The sequence below is a fragment of the Hippoglossus stenolepis genome, chromosome 5 (assembly GCF_022539355.2).
Source record: "Hippoglossus stenolepis isolate QCI-W04-F060 chromosome 5, HSTE1.2, whole genome shotgun sequence".
Classification (NCBI taxonomy): Eukaryota; Metazoa; Chordata; class Actinopteri; order Pleuronectiformes; family Pleuronectidae; genus Hippoglossus; species Hippoglossus stenolepis.
In genome coordinates, this window is record NC_061487.1 from 11,089,849 (window position 1) to 11,108,747 (window position 18,899).

General features: G+C 41.5%; 1 protein-coding gene across 4 annotated transcripts in view; it reads right to left on the minus strand.

The window, feature by feature from the left end:
• Nucleotides 1-18,899, minus strand: part of LOC118109724 (contactin-1a) — a 73,425-nt gene that overhangs the window by 43,596 nt on the left and 10,930 nt on the right. The window contains exon 1 of one of the 4 annotated variants that reach the window (XM_035157065.2): nucleotides 9,476-9,675. The exons of 2 other annotated variants lie outside the window; for them this stretch is intronic. The gene's annotated coding sequence lies outside the window, so the exon portion shown is untranslated. Of the gene's footprint in view, nucleotides 1-1,602; nucleotides 1,891-9,475; nucleotides 9,676-18,899 lie in introns of those variants that run through there. One more of the 4 variants, XM_035157066.2, reaches the window with a different exon arrangement.

The window sequence follows — 18,899 nt, forward strand, 5'->3', positions numbered from 1 at the left end:
TCTACACAACTGAAGATATGTCCCTAATGTCCACTGGTGGTAGGCATTAATTAGCACAGTACATACAAGGGATATTCTCCATCGTGTCCTATGTTCTAAAATGGGAAAGCGGTTATGATGTCTGATCTACTGAGCGGCCACACGGTTTTCATACTACTGCCATACAAGCCAGTAGGCAGTAAGATTTACCTTTAGCCTCAGCGTACCCTCAGGTTCGGCCTGTATCTTTGATTACAAGGCCAAAACACTTGAGGTTATGTCCCTAACACCTGCTAACATCTGCTAACATCTACTGGTAGTTGGTAACTTAGGCAGAAAACCTTCAAACGTACCCCAAAACTGAGGGTGAAAAGTCATGATTGACAGCTAAGACTGACTTTCAATTGGTCGGGGGCGTGTATCTGTGGGACATCACTACTGCGGGGCTCAATCCCCCGATCGCTACTTTGCTGACTCTGGACGCTTTTGCATTTTGGCTTCATTTACAGATAGTAGGAGGAAGTGCAGATGCGGTGCCTATCTTTATAAACAGTCTATGGTAAATGCACAAATCTAACCAAATAAGTAAGAATTGCTAGGCAGGAGGAGGTTATACAACATCAGCCTACGGACTAGATGAATATGATAACAATTCCAACATTGGGTTTTCTCTGAAACAATCGATCCTTAAGACCTGAATCTTAGAGCAGAAGAGAAACCCATGTGATTAACAGCGACCTCTTCTGCCTTGCACTCTGATGTTACCATTGCTATTAATTTATGACAACATAAAATAAAAAGTACAGTAATTCATGAAACATAAATGCATTGACCTTTCATGCAAAGGCCATGAAAGAGTGCGATACAGTCTGTGGTTGCATCACACTCAAGACAAAATTCAGGTCTGAAACACTCTCTGTGCATCTAAGTATGGAAAATATGTCACATTGTGTGAGATAAATTGCGCCATACAGGCAAAGGTCAGAGGAGACGTGCCCTCTATGAAGAAAAAACCATTCAGCTTAATTACTTCATGCTACATGTGTCCAATAAAGATATTGGCTGTATGATCTTTCTATGGGGGAGCAGGGACACGCTTCAGAGGCTACATATCATACTCTCCATTCACTGATGGCCATACACTCTGCTGTAAATAACTGCAATTACCAAGTGACAGAGTGGTGCTTACGGCTGATGGCAGAGCTACACAGATAAGGGAGAGGACTTCATATACAGTAATTAAAGTGTGCAGAAGTAAACTGAACAAAAACAATCAATAGCTTCAGATTGTACTTTGAAAGGGTCTTAGAGGATAAGAGTGAACAAAGTGCATTTATTCTGTAGTGGGCAGCTACAATTAAAATGGCAAACAATGGTAAGATTACTCTATTATTCACCCCCTTATTGGATTAGTCTGTGTGAACACAACATTAGGTAAAAGATTAACGGAGGCAGTGTTTAAATCTAATCATAAAATTAGCCACAAACACCACAATCTTAGTTAATTGCATTACGGTCAAGAAGAAGAGGAGGTTAACCGTTAGCGCCTTCACCACACAACCCTATATTAGACACACAGTGAAACAATCAGGGCTGTGCGGTGCCACTCTGCTCAGTGCTTACCTTGCTGTGGAGAGCTATCATGCCTGTGGCTGTGTGACGGGGATGAGCTACTTAGCAGCCCGTGTCCCCCATCCCCTCCAACATGCCTACCCTGCCAAGTGTCCTAAATACTCCTCACTCCATTGTCTGCCTCAGAAACAAGCGCTGGATGGATGCGCTCTCTCCAAGGTGGAAAAGGGGGGAATAGAGGGACAATGGCAAAAAGAAAAAGGCTAATTCCCCGAGCAGGACAGGGAACCATGCAAATGGGACGCCGCTGAAGAAGCCTCCCCCCGTGGTGAGAGACTCCAACGAGGGGTCTTCTCCCGTCACTGTGGCCAGGCATGGGGTTTTAATCTTTTAAGCCCTCCCATCCCACTCACACACACACACACACACGCAGAGACACCCCAGCACCAAAAAAATACAAATTGAAAACACTCACTGACAGACACAATTCCCTCCCCCTGCACCCAAACAACCACCCCCACCTCCCCAACTCCTCTCTCATCATTAGCCTGGCAGAGGGCCAGACGTACCATCATCACTGTCATAATCGTCCACTGTTGCAGAGAAAGCTATTTCTCTCCTGGAAAAGATGCTCGGCCAAGAAAACCCATGCTTTGCAAAAAGAAAAATTGCAACTGTGTGTTAGACATGAAAGTCTGTGATATGGATTGATGGTTCTATATCTTTTGAATATTATTCTGTCAGTACTGAGCACACTGTGAAGTTCAGTGTCCCACATCTTTTGCATTTCTTCCCCCTCTCTCCTATTCTATTTATCTTCCTTAAGAAAGCCAACAATAATTGAGCTCTGCTTTGAAGTTCATTTATCTCCTTTAACAGAAAAAGGATTAACTCCGCTTTTTACTTTTTTCGTTATTAATGAATCTGCACACTGAATATCTCAAAGCTTGTCATGCAAAGATAAACCATAAATCACCCCACTGTCATAAAGTTATATAATGCATCCTATCACTGCGAGCTGCTCATTAAATACAGGAAGTCACATTTAATATAAGTTATAATAATGTTTTCTTATGTTGTCAAACATCAGACAGAGTTGTAAAGAATGCGACCAGGCTTACATTCGAAGTTAAGTTCACTTTAGAAACACAAAACATTTGTCAAACTATAACTCAAATCCATGATTCAGATTGTGACTATATATCAACCTATATTGAGTTATCGCCCTATACCAAAGATATGTTGGAGGTAGTTTCTCCAAGTCCAAGTTAAACCACGACTGGACAATGTCCCACTCTAAATTCTAAAATATTACATGAAAATATGAATATTGGCAAATACTACCAAATATTAAATGTGTAAATATCTGCCAAATGGAACCATTTTCAAACATTTAAGAAGATGAATTTCTGACTTGAAGAGTTATAACTTTCTGGAGGGAAAATTTAATTGAGGGAAATGCTAAAACAAGTAATGTGCCTTTACTTAAAGGAGAATTCTGGTATTTTTCAACCTGGGCCCTGTGATTATGAACGTTTATGTGTAAAGGAATGGTACTTACAAAAACTTCTGGAATCAGATAAACACCCCATTTATAAACATGGTGCCCTGGTTGAAAAATATCAGAATTCTTGTCAACCATTAAGAATCATTAACCAAGGCCCTACACCTAAACCTCTGCCGTGGAGCAACTCACCAGGAAACAGCAAAAAGATGATTACTCAGCTGCCATGTCCTTGTTTACTGACGTTAGCAGCATCTCTGCTCTGTTCCGGGGACAGGAGGCAGCCACCATTGTACAAATTCTTACATGGTGCCCCTGGGTTGCATTAGCTTATATAAATGCTGAGCAAGTGTTGCAGGGATATGGTAGAGCGGACACTACAACAGATTTAATAGAGTTTTTTGTTGCTTTAGCTCTGTTACCACATACAGGAGCATTTTAGCAAACCAGTTTATACTGCCTGGACCGCACCCAGCTGGATATGACAACATAATAAATAAAATATATGATCCGGCCAAAAAGAAACAAAAAAGGATTTGTGCCAGGACTACAAAACACAAAGCAAAAAATACATTAAAACTATTGGATTTCATTGTGTTTATTGATGCAGAGGTCCAGGATCTTTGCATACACCCAACTACCATCTATTTTACAAATTTATGTCCAGCTGACAGTTTAAGTGGGAGGAGAAGCATCTGCATCTTAATTGATTTTGACTCACTCCAAAGACCTTACATTGTGTAGAATGACACAGACAAGGATGAAGCCTTATACAATACAGCAGCAACAAGAGAGCATGTACAATGCAGCCATCATGCCCGTCAACATGTTGACGTCTCCACCCATAAGCCTTCAGCAGTTTTTACTGCATAACTCAGTGCTCATGAGATGGACCTCAACCATCTTCAAACTGAGCCTTCGGTTTGATTTCACGACTGTAAAGTGTTGTGACTACACAGACAGAGAGGCCGACACAGGCATTGAATTCCATTTGTTCATTACATTGTACTGAAAATGCCTAGAGGGGCTGTACATGAGAACGCAAAAATCACAGTCAGTTGCTCTGGACATTTTCTGGAACTTATCCTGACAGCCTTCTGGTAAAATATCAAGGAAATGTCAAGGTGAATCCAGATTTTTCTGTTTTCCTGCTGCTTTCTTATATGTGAAAGTCTGGAGTAAGCCTAGAGAAAGTCCTCCAAGCCACCCGTGTGCTATAGGCATAGGTGTCTCCTGGACCACAGTTTGCAATTATCACACCCACAAGGTGAAAACAACACTAGTATTATCTTAGGCTGTAAGTAAAAGTAACTTTGTGGGTCATTCAACTTACATAAGTGATTATGGAACATGAAAAGGTTGTGGTGAAAGTTTGTGTGTGTTTGTGTGTGTTTGTGTGTAAATGTACTGATGCCTTTACTTGACCTTCCAGTAAGAAAAGCCATAAGTCATAAAATGAATCAGGTCAAGAGGGTAGAAGACGATGCTTCAGACCAAATCCCGTCGAATGGCTTCCGTCCAAATAAGACACACGGGTCACTAAAAAGTCAGGAGAACTGTGCAGATAGAGGCAAGAAGCAGCATTTCTTCCTTTTAGCAGGCGACTGTTTATAAACCATGAGCTCGCTGGCTAATCAAAACCGCCTGCAAATCTCTCAGGAGCATGCAGCATGTGGGCACAGAGAGCAGTGGCAGTGCATAAGGCTGGTGTCTGGCTGGATTCATTGATCCGGCTTTTTCTCCACTGTGGTTTACCCAGAGTGTCTGACTCAGCATGGCCCCCCCTCTGACAGGAAGAAAAGAGGATCATTTCCTTTCTTCTGTCCTTTTTACCAAACTACAGCACATTCAGATAAGGTAAGCAAAACTTCTGCTGTTTCACAACATCATTCTGACCAAAGCAGATAAAAACAGTATGCTGCTGTTTGTTTCATGCCCTGACCACACTAATGCGGATATTTTGCAAAAATAGTTTTTCATTTTGATCGTGCTTCTTCTCCACGTACAAACGCTGTTTTTAAGACTCTAGAACACACACTTTTCAAATGTTTTCCCAGTGTGTGTAGGTGTGTAGAAGTACAACAGAAACTTTTGGGAACTTCTATTTCTACTTTGGCTCTGCCCACTGTTGCGTTGTGTAATGAACATGCTCCAGAAACAACAACAACAATGGTGGCTATATATACTTGTTTCTCTACATTTTGTTGGCAAGAAACTAAATACAAGTTTGCAGTTCAATTTATCATCACTGCACCACATTACCAAAAATCACAGGGTTCTGCTTCGTCCAACATTACTTAGACCACATCATTCTTCTCTAGTATTGACGGATTGTTGATGAACACTTTATCACCGCCTACTGGCCCGGCATGCTCGTTTTTGGGTTCTTGTGAGGATGGATATATTTTGTTGAATGAAGGTCATGTGGAAGGATTTTTTTTTTTTTTTTAATGAAGGGGAAAACATCTATAGTAGTGTAGACAAGGCCTCAGTTCCATCTTGGAAATCTAACAGTCGATGTAAAAGGGTTTACTTTATTATTGGAAAGTCTAAACAGCTTATAGAAAGTTAACTGCATTATAGAATTGATTTTCTGAGACTGATACTAAATAAATGAACAAATAACAAAGAATCTCTTCTCTTTTGTAAAATAGCACAGAAAACAAAAGCACAATTCTGGTATCGCACTAGCACATGATGAGTTTTCAAATACCAACTTGGCTTTCTGTTAAAAGAAACACTTCTAATTGTAATCATAGGCAGTGAAAGTAAAATATTCACCAATTATCTATTTGGAGTATCTGCAAATTACAATCAGCAGCTTACTGATCATGCATTTAAATATGTAACTTATTAGTGCATCACTAAGCCCCACCCATTTATTTGCTCTAACGGGTTAAAGCAAACATTAAGGATTAATGTCAGTTACAGCTTAAAGTAGATTCTGTGTTTACATGGACTAACTGATGATGGAAGGCATCTGAGTCTCGGTTGTAATAAGTCTTTTTGCTGTTTGAAATCGGCTGTGCCCTGGTTTCTGCTCCCTGTAATCGCATTTGATGGGGTGTTGCATATTTAGAAGACAATGCGGAGACTGGATGCATGAAAGGAAGAACAGAAAAACAAAGTCAATTACATAGACTATAGCTCTTATGAAGCATTTCCTGTCCAGGCTTTCTACAGGGAAATGGAGTCTACATTGTTTTCATTACATCAGCTGTTCAGTCCTTCTAATATACAGCTGTTCGCCATGTTTGCTTTGTGTGTGTGTGTGTGTGTGTGTGTGTGTGTGTGTGTGTGTGTGTGGTGTGTGTGTGTGTGTGTGGGCGACTGAGTAAGCAGCGACGTGTGTGCCACCTCATGTACTACAGGTTAAGAACAGGTCAGTGAATCAGAGTTTATTCACGTGCCAAGCATGGATAAATCATCTTGCATATTGCTAAACAGATTTACTGCTGCTGATTATGGTCGATTGATAAAAGGACCGGCAAGAGCACGTTCTCTCAAAGGCTTGACTTTAAGCCAAAATAAATTTTCCCTTTCAGCCCACATCTGATCCTTTCTCCAAACCCCCTTTTTTTCGCTGCTCAGTGATTCAGTCCAAGAGAATAGAAGCAGAGGGAGCTACTCAACTTGTGACAGAGGAGAAGAAACTGCCCAAATTGCCCAAAAGAACTTTTGTGTGCTTGTTAATATGAGCAGCGCTGAGAGATTTGAGTGAATGAAGGCACCGTGAAAGGCAGTCAGCTCTCATTGCAGGTGTTTTCTTTAAGTGTGTCAGCTGGGGAGTGAGGGAGGGAACGTGGTGCAACTGGACGACTTTGATTAGCTGATAAGAGAGAAAAACACACACATATACTAATTTGGTTTTACCAGTTGTGATCTGGAGTCGAGAAGCAAAAGACCTGAGTCTGACCTGAATCTGACAGGCTTTCAGCTTTTTGTGTCAGAACTAGGGTTGCAAAGGGGCGGACAATTTCCGGTAAATTTCCGGAAACTTTCCGGAAACTTTCCATGGGAAGTTAAGCTCGGGAATTTTGGAAATTTTGACACTTTTTTTGCAAATGTTAGCCTATAACAGGTAACTTAAATGTAGTTGAAAACAAGACTAGGCAAGCCTAGCTCAGCTGGACCCTGGATGCAGCTAGTTGGGAACATTGTCTGCCAGAAAAGTAAACCTATGACTTTCTGTTGTTTTTGAACGTCTTTGTCATTACCTAGCATATTGATTACTTGTTACACTGAAGCCATGTTCATTTTAATACCAAGTTTATTTGTATACAGTAGGCTAACTTTTTACAGCAGTGAGAGTAGGATGTATGTATGTCCACACAAAAGTACACCATCACCTCGATTACTCGCGGCTGTTGGGGTCCATCAAAAAAGCAAAAACTCTATTTTAAAGATGTATGGAATGCAGCACACGCTGTGTTTCTTTGAAAAGGATGTAGCTAGCTATTGTAAACCAAATTGACAGAATTAATGGATTGTTTTATTTTTCTCTCAACCCGACATGATCAAATGCGTCAAATGAAAGTCCGAAGTCCTCTTGTCCGAGAAAGCACGCTGTATCCATTATTGATTGACAACGCAAACAGGTGACTGTATTTATAGTCCACAGGAACAAAATTGTCTTGCTGGCAAGTGGCTAACGTTAGCAATTCTAGATCTTGCAGCATGATCTTGGTTAAAACAACCAAGATTAACATTAACTGATGTTTATGTGTAAAACTACTTCCCCTTTGCACTTTACATCCATTTCCTCTAAAGTAAAAATATATTCAGAAACCACCAATACTCATCTCCAACATACTTTCACATAGAGGAAACTGCTGAGGTCAGATTTTCATATTTAAGTCCATCGTTCCTGCAGGTTTTGATAAGTTTTCACTGACCGGGTTCTATCCTGAGATCCACATAGAGACGGTAGAGTTCTACTCACAAATGGATTAAGTCAAAAATGTCATTTTTAAAATTTGTATTAGAAATGTTTGCATGCATGTCTGCTTATGACAAAACAAAATGTTTATATTTATGTCTGTATATGACAAGGTAAATACAGTTAGTATAAATTACCCCAAAGTTTCCAGTTTATTCCCATTAATTGCCCGTCAGGAAATATTGGGACCCGACAGGCTTGGGTCGGTATGCAGACTCTATAGATATCTATATGTGACCACATCTGTTTAACTTCCTGGAAACTTAAAGTTTGGAAGATCCCTGGTTATGACTTGACCAAAAAGGATTTGGGGACTCGTGCTGTGTAATAGGTCCAGTAAAGAGTGTGCGTGTGTGCGTGTGCGTGTGCGTGCATGCGCGTGCGTGCGTGCGTGCGTGTGTCTGTTATGATCAGATCTGGTAAACACTGACCTGCTAGCAGTAGAAAATAATCCCCAAAACAGTCACAGTTCAAATATTGCAAAATTGTTATTAAAGCCATGCAGAGAATGAAGCAACATCCTGTGTTCCCGACCCCACTTCAAAGCTGTGAGCGCTCTGACGATGGCAAAGTCATGTTCCGCTGCTGATGAACATATATGAGCCCACTGACATTTAACTGTGCATATAGAGTCATTACATCGAGGGCAAAGTGACTCACACATCATGGTGTGAAGCAGCTTCACAAGCTACACTTGCAGCGCTGTGCACATGCTTAAGGCTCATGAAGACAACACACCCGTGTAAACAAAGCACTGTAGGGACCGACATTATCACAACGTACGTGACAATGAAGCCAGACTTTTTGCCCTAATAGGCCACACTGGGCATACAGCACACATGCCTCAGAGTTGGAGCTTGTGATGAATAAATTACACTGTGACAAAATAACAGATGATTATTTAATGAATGGTGTCCTTGGCAGATCAAGCATGTACAAGCAAAGCCTCAAGAAAAATGTAAACAAGATGAGAAAAACGCACTTAGGGAAACAAACAGATACCGTATTACCCAACACCCACTTTTCTCCTGGCTTAAAAACAAAAAGAGGTCGGCACAGTAACCACACACACGTAAATGCTTCAATACGTTCATCCTGACAGCGTGCAGCACTGCAGTGTGGAGGTAGGATGCTGTTCAGAGGCAGATAATGAGCTATTCTCTCTGCAGAGGACAGAATCCCAGCGCTAGCAGAGTTGAGACACACAGACACACACACACACGCTTATTAACCCAAGCAAACTTCCTGACTCTCTGCTCTGCTCTGGCACCACCACCGCACAGCACACACAGCACACACACACACACACACACACACACACACACACACACACACACACACACACACACACACACACACACACACACACACACACACACACACACACACACACACACACACACACACACACACACACACACACACACACACACACACACACACACACACACACAAAACAGTGAGCTCAGGCTGCCACCCACCTCTGTTCCCATGAACACACCCTGAGGTGCACACAGATGCACCCTTGCAGGACTGACTGTAGCTACAGACCCGTTAGCGATGAGTTGGCAGCAGTGGAGTCAGCTACACCATAATGTGTGCCCCGGGATAAACTGCGATAGTCTGCTGCTGCTGGTTAGCAACTGCTGTCATGCCTTCCTTGCCTTGCTCTGTCACAGGGAGTCGGTGGCACTGAAGCCGCTCCCCCCCTCCATCACAGACACACAAACATTTAGCTGTCAAATCATCGGGCTCCCCAGCTGTGACCTCACATCACAGCGGAGGAGGAGGAGGAGGACGAGGAGGAGAGAGAGCATTACATGAGAGAGAGAGAGAGAGAGGGAGGAGGGGTTACATATGTGTGTTTTAGCAAGTGAGGGAGAATAATAACAAGGGTATGGCCACAAAGCATGGCAGACACAGTGAGGAGGAAGAAATTACTACAAGAAGGAAGGATGAGTAAGAAGACTACACTGTATATGTACAGAGGGAAGGATGCTGCTGCTGCAAGAGGAAGAGGAAATTATATCAAAACATTTGTATTGCAAGTTGCAGGGGAGACAAAATAAACAGTGGGAGGGAAGAAGACAATTGCTGCATTCCCTTCCATCAACAACACTGGAGGAACAGTAGGAAGCAGCCACACTGAGGGCAGCTCACTGCCCTGCTGTAAATCTTCACCTCCACTCGTCTTCTGAATCAGCTCCTCCACCCATCCTTTAGCTCCCATCCTTCCTCTCATCTTATTCTTCTCCCCTGGCCCTGTCTTCCTTTCTTTCCCCTTTTTTCGCCAACCTTAACACTCCTCCTCACTGCCTCATCCATAATGGATAGTTTTTAAGATATCCGCTTCCTGTAGTGGGGCCCTGTGACCCTGGAGCCAGTCAGACTTTATTGATTCCTGCACTAGAGGAGTCATCACGGCATAGATAATAAGGCTTAGAGTCACACTGGATTTTCTGCATCCATTCCACCCCCAGCTTGGGGGAGTCACTCCATCTTGTCCTGTCTTCCAGTCCTGTCCTGTCCACCACAGCATGCCTATAGATCCAATTAACAAATTGAACCTGGAGGTGTATTTGCAAGTATTTATGTGTGGGAAAAAAAAAAGAGTTACAGGAATTGCAAGATTGAAGAGGAGAAAGAGGTAAAGTCAGAATTACTAACTAACACCTGGCTTTTGTCTGCAAGGGGAATGGATACAATTGTCTCTTTCCCAGGTCAAATGACTCTGCAGACAGGTTTTTATCGTCCCCGACTCCAATCGGCAGTGATGGAAACATGACACCTCAGTAAACGCTTAATTTTAATCTATCATCAAATCTAATCCATAGACTGAACTTCCAGGAGGTTTTTTTCATGTTGCATCTCACGCAAGATGCAACACCTGCAAGACAGGGAGGTGAGAGAGGTTCTCAGTTTCCGGCACATTTTTCCCATGCTGCATGCTTCTTATTTAGCTTTTTAAAGTTCACAAGGAACAATTTCCAAAATTGAAGTCTCACTTTGATAAAAACTAAAGAACCAACAGTAAACAATGAATTATGACATATACAGTATATGCACCTTACTGAATCAGAAATTGTGCATTGATGTTGGACATTGGCCCCTCTGTGTGAACTGTGGCCCCTTTATGGCCCCGGATTTAAAAAAAATCGTAGATCTGCCACCGTGGCAATGGGAAAGGAGGCAATTGCCTTTTTAATCGGGCTAACCCACGTTTGAAAAACCCACGTAAACCTGCTAATTTTGGCGTGAAAGAGGTAATAGAGTTTCCCTGTGTCAGAGATGCATGTAGAGTCTCCAGTAAATGTGTGCATACATGTGTGAGTGTTTTCATGCGTGATATTTTCACCCAGAGACAGTGCTTTGCTTACACAACAATTGTTTCAGCTGGAGGAACTCACCAAAGCCGCACATAAACCCTGCGTTCATCTTGGCTGCATCTGTGTGTGCCACAGTCTGACGCATGTCGTGTCACTGAGTGTTACATTAAGGCTCATTACACTAGATATCTGCCCGATGCTCTGGCTCGCTGCCCCTCCTTTGGCCCAGGCCTTAACATATAGGTCAACACTGGCACTCAAGTGACTAATATATGTCACATGCACAATGCTGCTCTTTTTTAAGACTGGACAAACAATCACTTACAGCCTGCAGCACTGGCACAGGACAATGCTCAGCACAATAGGGAACAACCAGAAATTTGAAGTTCAATCTGTTGTTCATTTCAAAGGTAGCAGCCTTTACATGAGTTGTTCTCAGTGCTTAGAGAAGTACTGCATCTTGAGGAGCATGGGAGGGAGTCATTAAATAGGGCAATTTTCATGCTTGCTGAACAAAACACATACAATGTAAAGTAGGCAGCTAGATGCAAGGAGACAAGAGGAAATATGTCGTGAAAACAACTTTCCAGCCCCGTATGATGAAGCTTGAATTCTATATAGTGAAACCAGACAGACTGACAGAAAGATATAACATGTTATTCTGTTTGAATACTATGTCTCTTTAATAAATAGACAATTCAAATAAGGGTGATATTGATACAATCTCCTAACATAGAAACGTTCTGTACATCAGGCCATGCTCATGTATATTTTCAACACGTGTCCTCCGATTGCTTGTGCTGGAGTACATGATCTCTATAAAACAGATTCTACATGTGAATATGCAAAATCTGAAGGGAAGAGGGACAAGATTTTGAGGCAAGAAGCTTCCGTTAGTAGTTTGACCGATCATGTTTGAGCAGAATGTGGTTGCCGGCAGGTAAACAGTCTGTGTGGAGAGCAAGAGGAGCTGCTATCTGCATTCATATGCAGATAGCAGTTCACAGATATTAGCCAAAATGCTGTCTGGACCTAAAAACACCTACAAACAAGCATTTAACTCATGTGATTTAAAGAAAGTAGTTGGACTGTAACCAGTTCAAGTCAAACAGAAGACAGAGTCTGGGCCCGGATATCCGCTGGCTCCACTGAAAGCCCCAAAATGTTGGCTGTTCATCATCAGATGACAATGGGATCCAAGATTGTAGCATATAACTTTAAGTCGAGGTTTCACAATCATGCATCCACTGACCAGGATCCAAAGGATTTCAAAATGGAGCTTGCACAAATGACTCTATTTGCAGCCAAGTTGTGTTGTGAAATCTCTGTCATCACTAGCACATGGTTGTTGTTTGAACTATTCATTTGTTTTGACCTACATTTCATTTTCATTCACATTGTGTCTCTGCAGTGTGTTCAGCACAGTGGCCCTGGCTTGTGCAAGAACTGGCAAGGCACACATCCAAAGTGCTTGCTCCTTCTCTTCACACTCTAATATGCATTTGAAATATTCATTGATTGTTGATTGATATAACATTGATTTATTACCTGACTCTACCTATGATCGACAAATGTAATATTTGAATAGAATTTAGTCAAACTGAGGTTGAATGATCACTGGAGTGAGCACATGTGACAGACTTTGTCACAGCTTTACACTGTGTTGTCACGTCTATGTTCACGGCTTCATGCAGTATTCATGAGAGAGGGTTACCCATACAGTGCCATCTAATGATACTGATGATAATGACCATTATTCACATACACACACCCACACAAAGAGAGACACCCTGAGGAGCCAGCCAATGGAAGCAAAGTAAGTGTTGCCATCGCCTTCTGGCAATCTAAGCCTTAAGATACAAGCTTCTTTTTCTGGAGTGGAAAAAATAGGTCTGACACTTAATTAGCAAACAAGGTCACAGCACAGAAGCCTGGTCCCATGTTTGTGTCTCCCTCTGTTCCTGTAGTTTTGACTCACACATGCCCTCTCTCTCTCTCTCTCTCTCTCAGACTCTCTCAGACTCTCTCTCTCCCTCAGACTCTCTCAGACTCTCTCAGACTCTCTATCTATTGATTGGGTATAATGGCTCTACCTCACTCTGCCGTGGATTGACAATTATGGGATTTTTGTGGCTTCAAAGCTTCAGTAGTTATTAAAATCAGACTTCAACCTGAACACTTTCTTAGAACGGTTGCACTATTATCAGTCATGATAGGGAAAAAAAAAAGATATTTGAGCAGTTGCGAGACATCTCAGCTGTTACTTAATGTTAAACTTGAAAGCCTGTCACTACATCAGTGCCTTTGTCTCGTGACACACAAAAAACCAGTGAGATTGATTCAAACAAACCATTAATGCTAATGGATATTGAATAATGTTTGAAAAACTGTTTCTTATTTCAAAGATTATTTGAAATTAATGTGGTAATTCATATATAATAATAACAACTAGAAGAGCATTCCAACCCTATCTCGTCATGTTAAAGAAAGTAAAAGAAAGTTCCTCAATCTCCACTATATAATTGAATGGGTTTTTCCTTGGATCATGTCCCACCCCTCCACAATATTTTACGGAAACATGTGTGGGAGATTTTGAATAATGCTGCTGACAGAAAGACAGACAAACAAACAAAAACTAAAATAGCATTCAGTAGAGCACATACCTCTAACAAGGCCCAACAGTCCCCTTAAATTCAACCCAGCTGCACCAAATGGCCAAACCCACTTATAGATATCACTCCTCTGAGTATGCCTGATTTTCTTCATCAAGATCCATAAATTATTTCCTGGGAAATTTGTAAAAATGTCAAAAAGCAATGTAAAGGAAGTGAGAAAAAAAGAGCCTCCCCTGATCCAGACATCATCAAATTTTGATGGGTTCTCTCTTGGCCTGTGTCCCATCCTTCTACCAAGGTTTGTGGAAATATGTTCAGAACGTTTTGTATATATAATAATAATTTAAACCATTTGAATGCTGATTTTGGGCATCGATTACGAAGGCAATGGATGAAGCTTTCAGGTAGGCCCTATTTGACAAATAATCAAACCAGTCCTTATTTTAACAGTTTCTTAATTTCAGCATAGTTTTGTCAGAGAAACACAGTAACTCAAGTGAGCAAGTGTGTGGGTGTGTATGTGCTAATAAGTAGTAAATGTGCTCTGCACTGCAAGTGCAAGTCAGCTGAAGAGTCCAGGGTTCCCTCGCCTCAGCACTTAAGTGAACTCACCACCATCTGCAGTGATTTTAAAAAACTGTACATCTCAAGCACATGAGGATATAATGACCACTTAAACACAATGTGAGTCAGGGACAGCCCCAGGATGAGCAAGATGCTTTTTAATGCAGGGGATAGAGCAATGTCTTTGTGGATGTGGGTCATTGACACTTCATTGACATCAATTCACTCCTGTCGCAGGATACACAGAACAATACCTGAAAAATGAAATTAATTAATCAGAATTTGTCATTACAGCTCAGGTTAATCAGATTCCAAGGCTTAATCAATTGCACTGTATTGACTGATATGTGGCTGATACCTTGGTATCAGCGTCGCAATCAATCCACACTATAATTAGGATAATTACAGGAGCGGTGTGTTTCCTGTGTTCTTGTTAGTGCTAATGTTTCTTACCGAGACACATCCCAATTAAAAAATACGACTGCTGTTCTTCTGTTACTGTTTTTGTCTGCAGAGACCGAGACCAACAATGTTTTGAGCATCTCAGTATTTTTTCGAAATACCTGTTTGTCTGTGGCTCTCAGCCCCATGAGCCCATTCATATCTACTGAAGACAAAAGGCATTCAAGGCTGGTAACAAACAGGGATTAAACTGTTCAATTGTAAAATATCAAGCCTCAATTACCTTTTTTGTCATAAGAGTTTGGAAACAAAATCTTTTTTTTATATATTGATATAAATCCATATCAGTCAGGCTCTAGTATTTACAGTATCAAGGCAGTATATGTGGCACACACTCAAAATAATGGACATGTTTGTGCAGATGAAGGAACATGCCAGCCACTGCACCTGTTTGCAGGATCAAATTACTGTAATGGGATTTGTTGTCAATGCAAAAACTATTGCACATCCCTCAAATCATCTCTGAAGATGTTTTCCACTTTAGTGAACAGGAAAACACCCTGGACATTATAATATATTCCACCATCTGTTTTTCCCTCAACTCATCATTATGTGAATTCTCTGTTTGCACATTAATTGCACATAAGTGACAAATTGCTTCAATACATAAATCCCTGATGTCCTGCGTTTCCTTCCCAATCAGCAGAAGTAGGTTTGCAATGTTGTGAAACAGGAGTAATTTGTCTGAATCTACCCACATCTTTTATTTAGATGTGGGTAGATTTTTTCTATAGATTCTGTATAGGTTACCTATAGAGAAACATGCAGCTTCACTCACATTCACTCAAACTGCACAGCTACATACAGACTGCAGAGGAATGGACACGATCAGAGGAACAGAGGAGGAAGGCGGGGGCAGCAGATTGATGCAGGGACTGGATGTGCTGAAGCTTTGTGAAAAATAATTTGATTTGGTGAATCCATTGTGGCTATTAACTCCGTAATAATTAAGTTCTGGAGCTTTGATGCAACAGCTGCCCCACTGCTAGCGGCATTGTTGCACAATTTGTGGCTGAAAGAAATTGACAGCAAACAATTTTTTATGTCCAACATTTGCCAGTTCCAGATTTCTCTCCGAGGCGAATGTGGATGGATGACGGATTATCCCAGGAAATGAGAAGGAGAGAAACTAGTCTCCTGCCAAAAAGTAGCCTTAGTGCCTTTTTAGAAAATGTCTGGTCCATGATCAGACTAACTGTCCTTTAAGATCATAGCAATCTCTAGTGCACCAGATGCAAGCTGAGTTGTTTACATCAGCAACGCATCACTTAATGATTCATTAAATCTACTCAGACCGAATGAATCCCAAATGAAGCATCATAATTCCAAGTTGGGCAAAAACTAAAACACCCTGCGATCCTACTGATAAATAAGTCATTAAGTTGTGAGATGTAATTAAGACAAACCAAGGCTGCTCTTATGATATTGCATTTATAAGATTTTCCAAACCAAGATTAGAGAGTGGCCCCGTAGAGCTGAGCCGTGGAAGTGGAGACATATCGTCTTTATATACAGTTGATATGTGGAAGTGGAGACATTATCGTCTTTATATACAGTTGATGGTGTCTATTGGGACAGGAATGGGAAAGCTTCAGAATTTGTCTAAGTATTCCTTATTTTTCCGATTTATTCAGTGTCAAAGTAGATGACTGATATTTCAGAGTACATATATTGGTACACAGGAAACATTTATGTTAATAGTTAATCCAGCAAACTTCATTTTCCAAATATAAACAAATGTGAAATGGCCCTCACAACGTTGTCCACCCAAATTCTCCATGGCAACCCTGTACTTCTCATTTCTTATAAAGGATTATCTGTTCACTCTCTTGCGTGGAAATCGTTGTCTTTCAATAATAGAGACCAGTACATCTGACGCGGCAGTGGCATTACAATATGCCAGAAGCCACCAAATCTGGGCTCCCTTCCTGGCTCCACCATATTGTTGTGGAAACCCCCGCAGGCACCTACTCCAGTACACCAGGGTTGAAAGTAGACGAGACAAAGCCCGCTCTGTGAATCCATTGACTGCCATACTGTATTCGCCTGTGCCAGTGCTTTTAAACAGCAGCATGCATATTCATGCCCGCCCATCAGGAAGTCTTCCTTTACTACTTGAGCCACCGCGGGCTCCATACTCTCTCTCCACGGGTACATTGATATGGGAAAGAAATATCCCCATTTTATTTGACACTGGAATATTCCTTCCTTAAAAAGCAGCATATACTATTCAAATACGATAACCACAAGCTCTTATTCAAATTGACAGAAACCTGAATGCGACGAGCTAATATTTGCTGATATATTAAGCCATGCAAACACATTATCCACTCTACCGTTCCTCTGTTAGTTTCCTTTGTAGTGATCAAATGATTCAGTTGATTGGTGCATGCAAAGTGAAAGTAGCTTGTATTTTGGATTAGGCCCTGCACCATCATATACACTTGTGTCCGGAACACAGTGTTCATGTCGACAGACCCGGTCAACCTGTGTTTACTGCAGAGCACATGGCCACAGCCAGACAGCCTGTTGGAGAGCAGCGTGTGGGTCGACTGACAATGAGCACAGCCTGGGCAAAGACCTGAGTCATCTGGTGATTCTTGGCCAAGTCACACCATGTGAGACGCGGTTCAGAACAGGTGCCCTCTTACACAACAGAGGCGAGCGGAGGGAACTGCGTTGAAAAGAAAAGAGGCCAGACCTCGATCTACTGACATGTGCAGATAATTCTGTGATTATGATTAGGCTAATGTGGTGTCTCTTCAAAAACTGAACAATCTAGCATTAAGATTGCAAGATTGTCACACGAGGGAACCATCTCCTCAGTGCAACAAAGCTGTTTGCACTCAGCCCAACTGCTGTTTAAAGACACTGCTCAGACAACAACCCAAGCGGCTTTGTGGTTTAGTGTTTCCAGTCAAGCTCGCCTCCACTCCAGTAGCAGCCTGAAAGTTAAACTAGGTCAAGCGACGTTTCATATAATATGCTACAGACAGATGTTTTCTGCTCAACTGACCTGGGAATACTCACGGGGTCCTTTCACCTACATTCTGGCGGGCTTCATTCATTCCATATGAAAGTGAAATTAAAGCTCTGTACAAGGGGATTTAGAACTTTCCGAGATGTTTTCAAGTTACGTTTCTTATGAGTAATTCTCATGGCTAATTTGGAAGCATTTACTTGACTGTGAAATGCAGGACGTCCAGACTGAGGAACAGCTTTTACCCAACTGACTGTTAAATACTCACTGGCCCTGACACCAGCCTGGACTATCTTAACACAGAAGATTCTTCACTCTGCCCACACACACACACACACACACACACACACACACACACACACACACACACACACACACACACACACACACACACACACACACACACACACACACACACACACACACACACACACACACACACACACACACACACACACACACACACACACACACTTTGAAATTGAACTGGTATTAAATAATCATGTAAAATATCCATCCATCCATTATCTGTACCGCTTATCCTTTGATAAGTTCTAAATCATTTGATATTATACTATTATATTATAATTAAAGCTAATTTCCATTTTTCTTTGAAAGGACTGTTTTGCAATTTGAGAGAACTTCTTATTTTCTTTGATGCTACAGTTACAGTGAATGAGAAGAATGATAACACTGTTATGTCTGTTAAATCTGAAGCTGGAGGCAGAAGAAAATAATATTAGCTTCGCATAAAGACTGAAAATGACTGGCTTTGCTCAACAGGGGTTTCTGCTTGTTGTCTGGCAACCTCACAATTGAAAACAAGACCCTGGTAACGAGGCCATGCAGTAGTCCATAAAACCACAAATTGCTGATTTTCCTCTTTAGTTTTTTTTGGTTAATTGGAGTGGCTGTTTACCATGATCCAAGCTCCTATACTGAGTCTTAAGAGTATTTT